This window comes from Geotrypetes seraphini, chromosome 14 (genome assembly GCF_902459505.1).
Source record: "Geotrypetes seraphini chromosome 14, aGeoSer1.1, whole genome shotgun sequence".
Taxonomy (NCBI): Eukaryota; Metazoa; Chordata; class Amphibia; order Gymnophiona; family Dermophiidae; genus Geotrypetes; species Geotrypetes seraphini.
Window position 1 is genome coordinate 69,317,968 of NC_047097.1, and position 18,487 is coordinate 69,336,454.

The 18,487-nt window shown below is 42.9% G+C and overlaps 1 long non-coding RNA gene across 1 annotated transcript in view; it reads right to left on the reverse strand.

Annotated features, from left to right (window-relative positions):
• LOC117348608 overlaps nt 1–18,487 on the reverse strand; it is a 158,642-nt gene that overhangs the window by 94,750 nt on the left and 45,405 nt on the right. The gene's annotated exons all lie outside the window — the stretch shown is intronic.

Below are 18,487 nucleotides of genomic sequence, written 5' to 3' on the forward strand. Positions count from 1 at the left end.
GGTTCCCTATACATTTTGCCAAAAGAGGGATGTTAGAAACTGAGAAGTAATTTCCAAGCTTTGCCTGATCAAGGGCACTCTTTTTTCAGTAGGGGACGCACCACTGCCCTTTCTAGGATCGTTGGTAGCTGCCCTTTCGCATTAGAAGCACAGATCTATGACTGGTCCTAACCAAGTAATACATTTCTAAAGCTACTAATGAGATAAAAACCAGGCACATTTGCTGACTCCTGGATATTTGCATGCATGTCAAACCATCCGTTGTAATGTTTTCTGACATGTATTTGTGAAGCTATAAGAAAGATGGACCTAAAAAAAGCTCCAGATTCTTGATTTTCATATCTATTTATAATATCTGGGCCTACTGCCAATTTCTATTGAACTGAATATGCATAAAACCTACTTTTCACAGAGTATATTCAAACACAACCTTTCTGAGACAAAAGGTCAATTATTCCAAAGGTCCATAATCCCCCAAATCCTCTCTTGTAGCAGACACAGGCGTGAATAACTACAATTAGCAAATTATTCTTAATTAAACAAAGAGAGCCTGGAAGATTTTTGAACAACTGAATTTATCAGGGATTCTATAATATTCTTAATTGGGAAAGCAAAAGGAATTCAGAAAATAATTGTAATTAGGGCTTCTATTCATTGGTGTTCATAAATTATAAACTTGAGTGTTCATTTTCCATCTTGACTGGAATTCCCCAAGAAAAGAGTATACAGTATAAAGATTATGAATAAATAAAATTTATAGTTCATTAGTTCTATGAGAGTTCAAAACCTCCACGTAGATTCATTTCTGCGCCACTGGTACTATTTCTCATGGTGACGGATCGAAAGCGCGCAAGGGCAAAGGCACGCCGACAACCGAGCGCAGGGCTTAATCGCGCTGAAGAAAACCCGTATTTTAAAGGGCTCTGACGGGGATGTGGGGGGGAACCCCCCCACTCTACTGAACAGGGATCGCGCTGCCTCCCGCTGCCATGTTGGGGGAGGAGTGTAACCATCCACATTATACTGAAAACAACTTTTTCCCTAAAAAACGGAAAAAGTTAAGTTTCCAATATAATGAGGGGTTACAACCCCCCAAACTTCCCACAACGACAGCGCGATCTCTATTAAGTACAGTGGGGGATTCCCCACCAACACCCCCCCCCCTCGGAGCCCTTTAAAATACGGTGTTTCTTCGGCGTGATTAAGTCCTGCGCTCAGTTGTCTGCGCGCCTTTGTCCTTGCGCGCTTTAGACTATGAACCATTTCTCATGGTGTCAAATATACGTGTTTATGCCATTTAGAAGTCATTGGCAGGAAAAAGGCAAAAGAAAGAAAGAAAAAAAAAAACCCTAAGTAGAGGACATAAGACAAGTCAGGGGAGGAGTTAAGAGAGAACATGCAACTAACTACTTTATAGACTGAAACCATTAATACCAGCATCTGATTTTCATAGTGTGGTCCAAGCTTTAATATTGAGTAGAGTAGACTATTGTAACTCATCGTATCTAGGAGTGGCTAAAGGGAAATTGAAGGCACTGCAGATGCTGATCAATTCAGCTGCTAGATTGAATACACTTCTCCCTCTGAATTCGTGGTTTCAGTATCCGCAGATTCGGTTATGCGTGATTTTTTTGGCTATTTTTAAGCCATCCAAGCCTCCCCGGAACCTTACCTGGTGGTCTAGTGGTGAAGCGGGGCAGGAGAGATCTTCCTATGCTCCTGTCCCATGCGGAGACGTCATCAGAATGGCTGCTGGGAGTTACCATTGTAGTCTCGAGACTACAACGGGAACTCACGGCAGCCATTTTGATGACGGCTCTGCACGTCATCTAAGATTGGAAGTGACTAGAATTCCAATTTCCATCCTTCTTTTCTGTATGAAAATAAGAACATAAGAATAGTCTTACTGGGTCAGACCAATGGTCCATCAAGCCCGGTAGCCCGTTCTCACGGTGGCCAATCCAGGTCACTAGTACCTGGCCAAAACCCCAAAGAGTAGCAGCATTCCAGAATCCAAAAGAGTAACAAAAGATTCTAGAACCCCAAAGAGTCTCAAGATTCCAGGCAGAATCTCAAAGAATAGCAAGATTCCGGAACCCCCAAAGAGTAGCAACATTCCAGAATCCCAAAGAGTAACAAAAGATTCTAGAACCCCAAAGAGTCTCAAGATTCCAGGCAGAATCTCAAAGAATAGCAAGATTCCGGAACCCCAAAGAGTAGCAACATTCCAGAATCCCAAAGAGTAACAAAAGATTCTAGAACCCCAAAGAGTATCAAGATTCCAGGCAGAATCTCAAAGAATAGCAAGATTCCGGAACCCCAAAGAGTAGCAACATTCCAGAATCCCAAAGAGTAACAAAAGATTCTAGAACCCCAAAGAGTCTCAAGATTCCAGGCAGAATCTCAAAGAATAGCAAGATTCCGGAACCCCAAAGAGTAGCAACATTCCAGAATCCCAAAGAGTAACAAAAGATTCTAGAACCCCAAAGAGTCTCAAGATTCCAGGCAGAATCTCAAAGAATAGCAAGATTCCGGAACCCCAAAGAGTAGCAACATTCCAGAATCCCAAAGAGTAACAAAAGATTCTAGAACCCCAAAGAGTCTCAAGATTCCAGGCAGAATCTCAAAGAATAGCAAGATTCCGGAACCCCAAAGAGTAGCAACATTCCAGAATCCCAAAGAGTAACAAAAGATTCTAGAACCCCAAAGAGTCTCAAGATTCCAGGCAGAATCTCAAAGAATAGCAAGATTCCGGAACCCCCAAAGAGTAGCAACATTCCAGAATCCCAAAGAGTAACAAAAGATTCTAGAACCCCAAAGAGTCTCAAGATTCCAGGCAGAATCTCAAAGAATAGCAAGATTCCGGAACCCCAAAGAGTAGCAACATTCCAGAATCCCAAAGAGTAACAAAAGATTCTAGAACCCCAAAGAGTCTCAAGATTCCAGGCAGAATCTCAAAGAATAGCAAGATTCCGGAACCCCAAAGAGTAGCAACATTCCAGAATCCCAAAGAGTAACAAAAGATTCTAGAACCCCAAAGAGTCTCAAGATTCCAGGCAGAATCTCAAAGAATAGCAAGATTCCGGAACCCCCAAAGAGTAGCAACATTCCATGCTACCGATCCAGGGCAAGCAGTGGCTTCCTACATGTCTTTCTCAATAACAGACTATGGACTTTTCCTCCAGGAAATTGTCCAAACCTTTCTTAAAACTAGCTATGCTATCTGCTCTTACCACACAACCTCTGGCAATGCGTTCCAGAGCTTAACTATTCTGAGTGAAAAAAAAAAAAAAAGAAAAAAAAAATCCTCCTATTGCCTAACTTTAAGAACCCTTTATAGAATCAGCCCTTATGTACCTAAAGGCTCTAGAGTCATTCAAGAGGAAAGTGGAATTGATCAAGTCTCCTCTCTTGACAGCCTTGATATTTCTCAGTTTTTTTGGAAACTACTCAAGAAGTAATTACTAAACGTGACACTTTGTTGGTTATGTTTTCTACTGAAGTTGTCAAGAAGGAAATATTGAAGTTATATTTCTCTAAATGCCAAGCTCTTTTTTTTTTTGTGGTCAGCATATATATGTCTATCATGATGTGTCCAGACAGACTCAATGCCATAGAAGACAGTTCCTTCAGGTGACATCTAAGGCCCTAGCTGTTGGGGCTACATTTTTCCTTCATTTTTCCTGCATATGCCTGATCACTTATGAGAATAATTGATGCACGTTTTCAGATCCGGCTCATTTGGAAATCTTCCTTCAGGACAAATCTGTTCATCATGTAACTGCAACTTGATTTCTATTTTTCTAGATGTATGAGGATAATGGGTTAACATAATTAATATAAATTGATTGTTAGCCTGTCACTACTGAAATTTATTTTTGTCCCTTTTCTGAGCCCTTAGGGCTACTGCACTCTTCACATAGTAGATTAAAGATGGGCTAATTACTTTTTGTACATACTTTTTTGTTAAGGTCTTTTTTTTTTTTTTCTTTACGTAATATCTTGTTTATGTGTATTATAAATACTTTAAAACATGTAATGCCCATTATTTTAAGTTACACCTAATAAATAAGCCCCATATTGAATAATGGAACATGCATGATTTAACTAGTTGATGTGCGAGGGTGGTTTGAAAAGTTTGGTAAAAAAGCAAGTCAAACAACATAGGGCTAGATTCACTAAAGATAGTGACTCAATCACTGTGGGCTGATTCTCTGACTGATTTTCCAACAGCGATTGATTCACTACTAAGGAAGTCTCTGTTTGGCTCAGATGCCCCAGGCCCCTCCTAAGGGAGGAGCCTGATGCGTCTGAGCCAATCAGGACCTTAGGCCCCTCCCCATATATCATATGATGCACTATGGAGGGGTCTAAGGCCCAGTGTCGTTGTGAAGAGAGGAGGTGTTTTCAGTACCTCCTGATCCTGACTTCAAGGTACATGGCACGGGGGCCTGGAGGGGGGCCTTCAGTGGCAGGAGAGAGTAGGCATCCCTCCTGCCTTTTTCTTTGGGGGGAGAGGAAGGTCTTTCCAGGTAGGAGGGAGTGGGCATCCCTCCTGCCGTTTGTTGGTTTTTTTTTTTTGGGGGGGGGGAGGGAACAGGCGCCTTTATGGCAGGCAGGAGTGAGCATCCCTCCTGCTGTTTCTTTTAGGGTGGGTCACGGCATTTGTCGGATGGGCATCTGATTGTTGGGGGTCACTGGGGGAGGGCGTGGTAGCGGTGGGGATTTTTTTTAATGGGGCCAATTTTTTGCGTGTGTAATACATGCAAAATATCTGTGCCATTTAAAAAAAAAAAAACCCAGGCAGACCTGTTGGTAACAACAGTTACCGACATGTCTCCAGGAATCGGGTTTTAGGATCGGTAAAACCCGATGCTAAATAGCCAAGCAATGTAAGTGAATCAATTGCTACTATATACTTAGTCCAGCGAGTTTCCAGTTTTTCCATTCCATTGGAAAAATAAGTTTTGTCAAACTCTGCAAAATACCCATTCATGACATCGATGACTTAATGGGCTGTGGCACCATCTCATGGAAATTTACCAAAAACTTTACCTAGTTTGTGGGAGAGCAGATTTGGAGTATATTCCAGCAGGTACCATCAAGATCCAGAGACATTGCTCGAAATATCAGTTCATGTTAAATCAAACTTGAAAAGGTTTACATCAGATCTGATAAAAGTTCAGATTTTCTGAATCAAGTGTATTTCTTGCTGTGGAGAGGAAAAAGGAGCCTTAGACAACCCCAAATCACATCATTGATCCCTGTAATTAGGATCTTAGTCAAACATATTTGCAAGTAATGCATTGAAACTAAAACAAAAAAGAGGGTTTTTTTTATTAGAATCTATTTACTATTGGCTTAAAGAAATTCACTCAACACATTGTACAGCAAAAATAAGTTGAACATAGACAATAGACAATTACAGCAGTAAACTATTCAAATAACAGTACATAGTATGGCACAGTATGCAACTTACGATGCCAACCCAATATGTACATGATCAAAACATTCAAGGTACTAACGCCTTTAACTGTATTCCTCTTCCTGAAAACGTCCAGCTATCGTTTAGATGTATTAGGCCCAAAGCCGTTAATTGTATTCCTATTCCTGGAAATGTCCAGTTATCTTTTTGTTGTAATCCGCTTAGAACTGCAAGGTACAGGCGGAATAGAAGTCATTAATGTAATGTAATGTAATGTACTGAAGGAGATAGACTTGGTAGATAAGGTCAAGTTGTTCACCCTCTCCAAGGTAGGGAGAACGAGAGGGCACTCTCTAAAGTTAAAAGGGGATAGATTCTGTACAAACGTAAGGAAGTTCTTCTTCACCCAGAGAGTAGTAGAAATCTGGAATGCTCTTCCGGAGTCTGTCATAGGAGAAAACACCCTCCAGGGATTCAAGACAAGGCTAGACAAGTTCCTGCTGAACCAGAATGTACGCAGGTAAGGCTAGACTTAAATAGGGCACTGGTCTTTGACCTAAGGGCCGCCACATGAGCGGACTGCTGGGCCTGATGGACTACTGGTCTGACTCAGCAGCGGTAATTCTTATGTTCTTATGAAACCTTCAAGGTACTGAAGGGAATAGACTTAGTAGATAAGGTCAAGTTGTTCACCATCTCCAAGGTAGGGAGAACGAGAGGGCACTTTCTAAAGTTGAAAGGGGATAGATTCCATACGAATGTAAGGAAGTTCTTCTTCACCCAGAGAGTGGTAGAAAACTGGAACGCTCTTTCAGAGTTTGTCATAGGGGAAAACACCCTCCAGGGACTCAAGACAAAGTAGATAAAGACAGGTTGTTCACCCTCCCCAAGGTAGGGAGAACGAGAGGGCACTCTCTAAGATCGAAAGGGGATAGATTCTTTACGAACGTAAGGAAGTTCTTCTTCATCCAGAGGGATGGTAGAAAACTGGAACGCTCTTCCGGAGTCTGTCACAGGGGAAAACACCCTCCAGGGATTCAAGACAAAGTTAGAAAAGTTCCTGCTGAACCGGAACGTACGCAGGTAGGGCTAATCTCAGGGCGCTGGTCTTTGACCATAGGGCCGCCGCGTGAGCGGACTGCTGGGTGCGATAGAACACTGGCCTGACCCAGCAGCGGCAATTCTTATGCTCTTATTAGCAGCGTATGGTGTAAGCAAAGGTGAAAAACATAGATAGATAAGACAGAGTAAAAAAGTTCAAAAAAAAGGGGGACTAATTTAAAGAAATTTCCACATGAGGTCAGAAAGGTGCATGAATATAATCTCAGTTAGGATATTTATTTATTTAGCCCGTCCTCCCAAAGGAGCCCAGAATGGGTTACAAGATTACATTCGCAGTATAAGTAGGACAAACTTTGGTGGGAAAAACAAACTTGGTGTACACAGAGGTATAAATTCCAGCTTTTACAGTATAGTCAGACTATACAGATTTGGAAATATAGACAGTGGACATAGGGTGTTTTAAGAATTGCAGTATTTTCCAAGAAGACATCGTGTATGGTGGTCTAAATTACATCATTTCCCGTATAGACATAGCCTAAGATGAGGTAAAATAGCTTTGTAGGTTTGTGCATCATTTAAGTATGGTGGATTTTTAGTCCGGTGGTCCGACGTAAGGGTCAGTCAGGGATGCAGACGTAAGCTAAGGAGCTGGGTTTGTAAAGAGGAAGGTTTGCACGGCCTTCCTGAAGTTCCATAGACTGTTTAAAGATCTGACAGATGGTGTGCCATAATCTGGGTATGAAATGGGAATAAGAGCGTTTCCGAGCTGTTTCAGATATGAGTGAGCGACCAGGTGGAATGGCTAGCCATTTTTCTGCTTGGGATCTCAGTGATCGGTTGGGGACATAAATTTGTAGTTTTGATGCGATGTAGCTTGGTGTCATCTTGTGGAATGTCTTGAAAGCTAGAACCAGGGCTTTAAAGACACATCGTTTTCAGATAGGCAGTCAGAGCATGGATCTTAGTGCAGGGATGACATGGTCGCAGAAGCCCAGGTTTTTCAGGAGTCAGATTGCAGCATTTTGCATGCCTTGGAGACGGCTTTTGCAGGTAAGCCTACTAGTAGCATGTTGCAGTAGTCTAAGCGGATAGGAGTGGCTAAGCATGTCCTGCTATTGTATGTGCAGCTGATGTCACTCCTTGTGTGTTAGGAGTGGCATGGTAAGGGACTGTGGGGGAAGGGGGGGGACAACCCCAGGTGCTGTCTTGGTAAGGGCGCTGGCACCTCTCCACCAACCCTTGCTCCCTCCCTTCCCTATCCTCCCATACCTCTTTAAATCTTTGCCAGCGCCAGCAACTACTCTGGCCTGCAGCTCGCACTAGCCTGGCTCCCTCTCTGAAATCACTTCCGGGTCACAGGACCAGAAGCGACATCAGAGGGAAAGCCAACACTGGCACATGCAGCAGGCTGGAGAAGCTGCTTAAAACAGGTATGGGGTGGGAAGGGAGGGCGTGAGTGTGGTGTATGGGTGGTGCAGAAGGAGCAGGGGTAGAGGGCACCGGGGGGGGGGGGGGGGGGCAGGGGGAGGCACCGCCCTGGGTGCCTCCTAGCCTCACTGTGTGTTAGTGATTAGCAAGTTAATTACTTCTTCCACTAAAGGTCTACATGAAAGTCAAGCCTCCACCCACGTGCATTCCAGCGTGTAAGAGCTACTCCAGAATTATTTACGAATATTAAATATTATTTTTTATGGACTGAAAAATATGGCGTTCTTCTGTTGAGATCAAAACAGCAAAGTAAATCATTAACTACCCCCTCTTTTACTAAGGTGCGCTATGCTTTTTAGCGCACGCTAATCACGCGCTAAACACTAACGTGTGCATGTTATCCTATGGACGCGTGTGCGGTTAGTGCACGCATCAATTTAGCGCACGCTAAACGCGCGCTAAAACGCTAAGCGCACCTTAGTAAAAGGGGGCCCAAGCGTTGAGAAAAAAAATTCCAGAGCCCCAGTGCAATTAATGTTCCTTTTCACAGCCCAGGAATATAGAAATTCCTTGTGTCATTCAATACTAGATAACGTCATGGCGACACTTCTTTCCTTTAATTGGCATGAAACACTACTTCAAATTATAAAAGAGGATCAAAAAGATTCATTGCAGTTTTGTCCTATTGGAAAAAAAAACCCACAACAAAAACCCACCACGAAAGCATTCATTATATCCCGGAAGATAGTTTCCTTCGTTTTAAAGATTGCGATAAAATATGGCAGAGCAAAAAGCCAATTCACGCGTCTTGTTACTTCTTTTGGTTTTTTATTTCCTTGCGGGTCGATTGTGAATTGTGCTCTTCAGGCACTATAATTAGACCGTGAAAACAGGTGTGCAGGCTTCATTAAACTGCTGTGCCTGTGAGAAGCAGGTGTGAGGCCCACTGACTATTCACTGCAACAGGAGACTTACTCACTATTTATTGGCAGAATACCACAAACCTGGCAGGTTTTTGAATCCACTTGGATTCTATTTGAACAGCTTCACGTTCAAAGATGTATGTATAAGACCATGTCCCATATTTGGTATGGCCCGCTTTGCCATGAGAGCTTGCAATATAATCTGCATGTGTTTTTTGTAATATAAAAATGATATCCTTTAAAAAATATATGTACAGTGGTGCCTCGGTTTACGAGTGCACCGGTTTGCGAGTGTTTTGCAAGACGAGCAAAACATTCACAAATTTGGTGCCTCGTAAACCGAGCTTGCCTCACTGTACGAGCGCCCCCTCTCCCGAGAACCAGCACCCTCCCCCCCGCGATCCGGCACCCCCGCCGCCATCGGGCACCCCCCCGCCACCACCTGAGAACCCCCAACCCACCCGAACCCTCTTCTTACTTCCCTCCGCATCGGCATCGCCGGCATCAGCATGTCCTGTGCCCGAAAATCTGCTTCCTGTGCCGGGCCTTGAGCATGCGCGTCAGTTTGTCCTTGTTCTGGAAGACCCCGAGCTCAGGAGAGTCTCCCTTGGAGGCCCTCCAGATGCAGCCTGGATTCGGGGAAAAAGACACGAGGATGGTGTGGGGGTGGGGATGGTGGTAGAACAGGGTGGTGCTGGGGGGGGGGGCGAAGCGGGGCAGGGCTGGAGGCAGAATAGGGCAAGGGCCTAGTGCCTTTTTTTTTTAAATTAACAAATCCAGTAACCTTAGTTTAGGCTTGCGTTTAGGTAGGCTGGATCTAGGAATTTGTTTTGTGATTTGTTGCAGCTATGTCTTGCATTGGCTTAAAATATACATTGCTGGGTTCAGATATTTGACGTGTGGGCGCAAAATCATGTGTGGCACTGCCATTCTTACATGGTAAGGGGGGAGGGGAGAAGAAAGAATTCAAGTGATGTGCAGTCTGGCGTCACCCCAGGCAAGGGATAAAAGGGGAGTTAATGTGAGGACTATATGGAATGACTATTACAACACCCTTTAAATCCAGTGGTTCCCAAACCCTGTCCTGAGGGACCCCCAGCCAGTCGGGCTTTCAAGATATCCCTAATGAATATGCATGAGAGAGATTTGCCTATAATGGAAGCGACAGGTATGCAAATCTCTCTCATGCATATTCATTAGGGATATCTTGAAAACCTGACTGGCTGGGGGTCCCCCAGGACAGGGTTTGGGAAAACACTGCTTTAATCAAAGCAAATAATTTATTTTTAATATTAATTAATGAAGTGATTATAATTTAATTATATGCAGCATTTTGTATTTAACAAAGCTGCAACCAAGATTTCTCACTTAACAGTTGTCGCTATCAGTTGAAGGAATACTTAAATTGTAAATTGGTGAACGCACAGACTGAGGACGGTGCAAATGCCTAACCCTGGCTTTTAGAAAACTGCGGTAGAAGTTTCTACCGTGGGCCGGCGGGGCAAACGCGCCGACGCTCACAGAATTCCTATAAGCGTCGGCGCATTTACCTCGCTGACCTTTGATAGGAACCTCTGCTGTGCCTTTGTCAAAGGAACCCTAACTTAGGGGTCCTTTCACTAAGGCGTGCTAATTGATTTAGCCCGCGCTGAATCGGGTAGAGTGCCTTAGTAAAAGGACCCCCTATTGCTGTGGTGCAGAAGTAATGGTGAACAAATAAAAACAAAAATAAAATTTAAAAAAACTATTATAATGTGGTGCCTTTTTACTGAACTAGCTTTAGGGAGTTAAAACCCCCTTCCTCAGGTGTTGCGACCTCAATTGGTTCGATGTCTCGGAAGGGAAAACTCTAGGTTGAATTTATAAGCTCTCAGATGTTTTTGCTACATAATCAAATAAATATAATCTCTATATTTTTCCTTTATTTATTCACTTCATTTCTTTTTTCTCCACATTTCATGCACTATGAATTCCAGCCTCCTACAGCAGATCTAGCATGTAAGAATTTCATGCCTCCGAGTGATCCGAGCACTCAATTTAAAAAAAAAAAAAAAAAGTATACATTTTTTCCATGCAATTTTTTTTTTTTTTGAGGACTACGATAAATATCTTATGATTAGACAATAATGTAGCAACTTGCTTGATTGTATCAGTGGTTTTTACAGCTGTCTGTTGCTCAGGGCATAAACCGTGCTGCTCTGTTGCAAAAGGCGCCGAGTAATTTCCCAATATCTGACTTCCCTTCTGAACTTGGCAATAGACACTGTACCTTGCAAAAGACCGTTTGCATTCTGAATTAATGTAGCGTTTCAACACAGCTAACTAAAAGCTGTCTATGCTGAAATTCGTAGCCGTAGGTACACAGTTCTATTACACTGAACATCCTGCCTTTGCCCACAGAGGTAAAATGGTTATATATTTTGCAAACGTTATCTCCTGCGTGATTTTTAACTGTGCTCTGGATTCTAGAGTGTCGTCTGCTGAGACCCAAACGCCACCGAGCTCTTTTATGGAGAAATGCAAAGAAGATGGAGACCTTCTCACGGCCAGGATGGATAAGAGAGAGATTCATGATTTTAGACAAAAATAAGTGGTCTTTTCTTCTTAATGTCTGGATAGAAAAAAAAAAAAATAGCAAGATTTATGAACCATAACTGAAAACCTCATCATAGATAAAATAATTTCCCTTTGGGCATAGTTTCTCAGATGGGAATCCATGGTTATGAGTTTTATCCATTTCTTTAACAGCATTTAAGCTTGAAATTGTGCATTTCAACACGGCCTGCTCTTGTAAGACTATTTTTGTATGTGGAAAAGTTATACACCCTCGGGTTTACACACAATATGGTTCAAGTGTACCAACCCCCCCCCCCAAAAAAAAAAAAAAAAACTCCTGCTGCTTAATTTATCTCCCACCCCCTTTTACAAAACTGCAACAGCTGTTTTTAGCGCAAGTCCGGTGCGCTGTTCCCGAACACTATGAGCATTCAGCGCGCTACCTGAAATGTTTTCTTTGTTTAATTGTATGCGATGTGATAATATTATGTAAGTTCCTTTTTGGAACCCACTTTGTATACAGCGGGTTATAAGCCAGTAAACTAAATTAATCAGGTCATTGGATCTCCTACAGCGTAACGCACAGTTATTTCAGATCCCAATCCCGCGGTTCAACTTATAACCACGTGTCCTGCCCCCACCTACCTAAATCTAAATTTAACTTAAAAAAACAAAAAAATCGAAATCAAATTCTTCATAATACATATAACATTCCGTCAGCTTGAAACGTCTTTCACAACGCACATATCGCTCTAGCACACAGGTGTCGAAGTCGGTCCTCGAGGGCCGCAATCCAGTCGGGTTTTCAGAATTTCCCCAATGAATATGCATTGAAAGCAGTACATGCACATAGATCTCATGCATATTCATTGGGGAAATCTTGAAAACCCGACTGGATTGCGGCCCTCGAGGACCGACTTCGACACCCCTGCTCTAGCAGCTTGAGATTATCAAATAGACAACACTTATCTTGTTCGGCTTGTTTAGACTTTTAACGCTGGCAAGCTTGCATGACTCCCAACGCTCAATATGCTGTCACAAAAGCGTTTCGATCAACTCGATCTGCTTGGGAGGGGAGTAGGAGCAAGGCACAGCTGCTGCCGTTATCAAAGCACTTAACATCACAAAATGGCTGCCATGAGTGCCAAGCCAGAAGTTATGTCATGGGTGTATATACAGTACTGAAAAAAACCTTTCATACAATAGTGCGTAGCTCTGTAGAGCGACTGATTTTTCAGCACGATCTTGGATTACCCCAACACTTGGACAACACTCACAACTAGTGAGATATGTATACTCTTCAATTTATCTTTTGCTGGAGTTCAAATGCCTTTTCAGCGGCAGTGAAGGCGAGTTTGTGTCAGGGAGCATTGCCTCTCGTCTCGAACATTGAAGTTTGGGCTACACAATTTTGCAATGTTATTTGGCGTGACTCCTTAATTATTCATTTATAAATTACACCAATTCTTTGGGTTTTCACAATTATTAAGAGCACTATGCACATATGCACAGGTCCAGGGATGTATCCTTTTTGGGTTAAGACAAATCACAATTCCTTTACAGGCTTGTCCTGACGATTGAGAGTCGTGATAACTGAGGACCTTCATATAATTTGCATTTATTGCTCAGTTGATATAGTATTTACATAGAGAGGGTCCCCAATGCCTTGCGCTATTGTATGAAAGGATTTTTTCAGTACTGTGCATTCATATACACTTTCTCCATTGGGATTTTGGTTTTGGAATAGCATGGGTGTATGTACAGCAGAAATCAGAGCACGGAGCTGATACTGCCTCTCTATCCACTGTCCACCATGTCAATACTTGCCCAGAGATAGGTGCTGTGTTATCTTAAGAAATTAAAAAAGAAAAAAACACCCCAAGAATGATCACTGCAAGGTCAAGTATCAGATTTAGGCATATCAACAGTTCAGAATTATGCAACTTCTGTAATTTACAATTTTACTGTGCTGATCTTTTCCAGTGATTTTGATCATCAATTTAAGAAAAAAAAAAACCCAACAAAACAGTCTGAAAATGTTTCATTACAAAGTCTTTACAATAAACAGATAAAACACACGTGCATACAGATGCAGGCACACTCCTCTGCCCTTACCATCACCTCCAGTACTATCAAATCAAACAAATGAGAACGAAAAAAAGTCAAGACGACCTTGGAATGCTAAAGAAATTTACAAAAGCCTATCACCTCCAGCCAAAGAACGATACGATTAACTAGCTATGCTCTTATGATCTCAATGTTTTGCCCAGTCCTACTCTCAAGACTTTCGACACATTTGTGACACTACATATTTCTGCCCAAAGAATTTTGGTCCACAAAAATTCACATGTTTACATACGAGATAAAGGAAAGCCCCTTAGAGTTGAATTCCACCTCCTACACGCCGTGTTAATCACGATACTGTACCTCTCTTTCGACTTAGCCTTGTAGAGGGTATCATACCCTGTCAATGCTACATAAAACCGAGATTCCCATGAGCCTCCTACAAGGAGTTAATGGATAGTGATAGGATGCCAACAGATAGAGGAGGGAGGTGGTGGGATGGACCTTGAAGTGCAACAGCTGTGCCTTGTCTTTGAGGTGAGGATCAAGAAGAGAATACTAGATAGACAAACATTGGCTTATACTTTCTTCTCTTTGATTGTCCTTGGACATCTGCCTCATCTCCTGTCAAAAATGTTTGGCAGCTGTTAGCTTGGAACAACACAGCTACTCAGCCTGCCCGATATCTAGGTCTGCTAATACTTTAAGCTAACTAGTCTCTGATGTATGCCCAGACTGATATACAGCCATGCTAATGCTTTGAGCTAACTAGCCTTTCTAAAAGTCAAGAAATGAATCGAGGGTGAGCCTGTGGTTTATTTTCCTCACGTGCTAATTGGCTTTAATTGTTGGCCAATTGGATTTCAAGTTAAAAAAAAAAAAAGAAGAAGAAGAAGGCCTGGGACAATGAAAAACTGTTCGCTGAAAACCGTGGGAGAGGTTTGTTATTCCATCCAGTTTCTCATGCCGTTATCGTTTATACAGATGTGCAAGACTTAGGACACCGGGCATTCTAAAAATAGATGCCAAAAATGTGCTGCTTGTAACTTTTTGTTTCCATGTAGCTTAAATATGGATAACAACATGGCCTATAAGCCACACCATTCTATAAGTAATTCATATTAAGGCTGCATGTCGTAGTAATTATTCTGCTTGCTGGCACACCCTTAAAAAAATTTTGAACATGCAAAATTAATTTAAAATGTATTAACATATGAATTAACACACGCTAAGTCAAAGTGTCGACATAAAAAAATTTCTAATGCAAGTTAAAATATTTTTTCTATTAAAATGAATATGCTAAATAAACCAAAAATCCCCCCCCCCAAGAAAAATACAGAATGAACATTATAGACATTTCTACCGCAGGCAGGCGAAATAAATGTTTCTAGGAATTCTATGAGCGTCAAAGCATTTGCCTCGTTGGCCCGTATTAGAAACATCTACTGCAGCCTTGTAGAAGCCAGCGTAAGAGAATGTCACAATCGCATGAATTTTTTTTTTTTTTTGGGGGGGGTTGTATTGTTTAGTGATGAGTGCTCTCTTATGTTTAATTCTTGTATGTTGTCCTAAACCCAAGAAAAAAACAAAAGGAATTGACCCCAAAATATCCACAAAGAAGAAAATCCAGAGAAAACCAAAAAAACTCTGGAGTGACGATGTTCCCAAATGGACTTTATTTGAAAGTATCAAAGTTCCAAAGGTACACTAAAATCATCCACGTAAAATAATTCCATCCACATAAAAGTAAAACATCCACATAAGAGCCTTAAAGGACCTAGTCCGCTAGGGATACAGGACCCAACACGGTCTGCGTTTCGACAAAAAGCAAATGCTAGCAGTGTCTCACTTCCGGCTCATCACACAATTGTTTCCCACGTACTCACCTTTATAGGACCCCCAGGGACCCCTGAAGAAGACTTTTTGTCGAAACGCGGACCGTGTTGGGTCCTGTATCCCTAGCGGACTAGGTCCTTTAAGGCTCTTATGTGGATGATTTGCTTTTATGTGGATGGAATTATTTTATGTGGATGATATTAGTGTACCTTTGGAACTTTGACACTTTCAAATAGGAACATCGTCACTCCACAGAGGTTTTTTGGTGTCCTCAACACAAGAGCCGTCAAAGCAGTCTACATGCGGGACTTTTCTGCACCTGGAGGGCTCACAAGTTCCTACAGGAGGCGCTGCAGTGTTCAGGGCTCCTTTTGCTAAAGCTAGTCATTTGCATGCGCTAAGGACCACATGGCCTGCGGGTGCAAAATAGGACGCACAGCATTTAGCATGTGCTAACTTTTAAGTGACTAGCCCAAAATCACAGGCTGCTCTGGTTCTCTGCCTTCCTAAGCTTCCCACTTCCCACCTCCCACTGTCCTCCACCTCTCTATTAGGCTAATCCATCTAAGGGTCACTTAGTTTTAAGAATGTGATTTACAATGTGTGTAAAAGCTAATATTTCAATCATTTATACATAGGAGCATAAGAATTGCCATACTGGGACAGAATGACGGTCCATCAAGGCCAGCATCCTGTTTCCAACAGTGGCCAACCCAGATCCCAAATAGTAAAAGAGATTTTATGCTGCTTATCCTAGGAATGAGCAATGGATTTCCTCAAGTCATCTCAATAATGGCCTATGGATTTTATTTATTTACCGTATTTGCCGGCGTATAAGACGACTGGGCGTATAAGACGACCCCCCAACTTTTAGTTAAAATATAGAGTTTTGTTATATACTCGCCGTATAAGACTACCCCTTCTTCCGCACACCTTCTCTACCGCCCTGGGTGCAGCACAGCCGGCCAGGTCCCCTTACTTTTGTGGCACTTCCCCGACCGACCGATAACAGCCCCGGTCCGACAAACCTCCCTGCCCTTAAGCGCGAATCTAAATTACCTTCTTACAGCTGCTGTAAGAAGGTAATTTAGATTCGCGGCTACAGGGCAGGGAGGATTGTCGGACCCGGGCTGTTATCGGTCGGTCGGGGAAGTGCCACAAAAGTAAGGGAACCTGGCCGGCTGTGCTGCAACCGGGGCGGAGCGGGCCGCTCCTCTCCTTTGGTAGCCACTCGAACCGCGAGGCTACTCTCCTTCTCCTTATCTGCCCTGCCTGCAGCACAGAGCCGAACGGAAGTCTTCCCGACGTCAGCGCTGACGTCGGAGGGAGGGAGGGCTTTGTTTAAGCTTTGTTTAAGCCCTCCCTCCCCTCCGACGTCAGCGCTGACGTCGGGAAGACTTCCGTTCGGCTCTGTGCTGCAAGCAGAGAAGGTAGGGAGAAGAAGAGCCGCGTACATCCAGAAGACTGAGCATCCAGCCCCGCAGGAGCCCCGCGACCCTAGGGGGCGTCCCCGTGCAGCTCTCTAAACAGTACCCGGCGTATAAGACGACCCCCGACTTTGGGGAGGATTTTAAGGTACTGAAAAGTCGTCTTATACGCCGGCAAATATGGTAATTTTCTATTCCGTTCTCCCTAAGAGCTCAATATAGGTTACATAATACACAGTTAACAGGTTAAAATTTGCCATAGTACAGTATAAGTTGTTTTTTTTTAATGCAACATTTATCCTAACTCGACACATACTAGGAATCTAATATCAATATACATAATATACAGTTTACAAGATAAATTTGACATAGTTACTGTGCAAGATTTATCAATATAAGTTGTTATTCTATGTGACACATACAGAGGATCCAGTACCAGTATACATTAATATTTCTTTGTAATCTATTGGCCTTAGGCAGGGGAGTTAGGTGAAGAGGTATATTTTTAGGAAATTAGCCAAGCCTTTTTTAAACCCCGCTAAGCTAACTGGTTTCACCACATTCTCCAGCAACACATTCCAGAGTTTAATTATACGTTGTATGAAGAAATATTTTCTCTGGTTTGTTTTAAATCTGCTACTTAGAGGCTTCATCACAAGCCCCGTAGTTCTAGTATTTTTGGAAAGAGTGAAGAAATGATTTACATCTACCCTTTCCATTCCACTCAGTATTTTATAGACCTCTTATCATATCACCCCTGAGACGTCTCTTCTCCAGTTACAGAATCGCGGCTTTGGGGAATCCCTGCCACTCAGCTGATGGGGGATGGGGGGAATACCCCTGCCGCGATCGGCTGCTATGGTCTAGCGGCAAAGGTAAGTGGCTGAAATGCAGCCATTGCCTACATTTCAGCCACCTATCTCGGAGCGACTCTGTAACTGATGCCCTAGTCTGATTACAGTCAATGGTCGGCCGATTTTAAGGCAGCCACCGACCTGAGCGCCGGTGACAGAATCCAGGCCTGAGTGATTTATATTTAGGTATTCGAAGCATTTTCCCCTCTCTATCCTGGTGGGCTCATACATTGCCCCTTGCACTACACGCTAACGCCTCCAAAGAGCTGGCATTAGTATTTTCCGCGTAGTGCGGGGGGGTTAGCGCGTGCTAATCTTCAGCACGTGTTAAAAACGCTAGCGGCAGCTTAGTAAAAGGAGCCCTATGTGTCACATCAAAACATGAAATCCTACCTTCACACAGTAGAAGCACAAGAACACCAGAAAAGCGGCCTGTGATGCTCAATTCCTTTACTGTGATCAAGACTCGATGTGGGCCGTAATGGCCTACCTCAGGAGTCTGAATCTTTATAAGGAATTATGTACCACATATGTTTTCAGTCTTGTTAACTGCGATTCTTGAGTGTAAAAATATAATTTAAAAAAAATGTATGTCACCAAAAGTGTGCCAGCTGAACTAAGCAGAATGACAGCTTTAGGGACTGAATAACACAAGTCAGCTTTTTCTGTTTTTCTTGGGCTCGTACTCTTTATCTATCGCTCTAATGTACCTGGGACATAAGGTAACTTGGCCAGGGCCACAAGGAACAGTGTGGGATTTGAACCCACTACCTCAGCATGCTGGAAGCTGTAGCTCTAACCACTGCACCACAGGATCCCCTACATCAGGGGTGTCCAACCTTTCAGCTTCCCTGGGCCGCATTGGCCGATAAAAATGTTTCTGGGGCCGCGCAAACGCTGCAGCAAGACAGA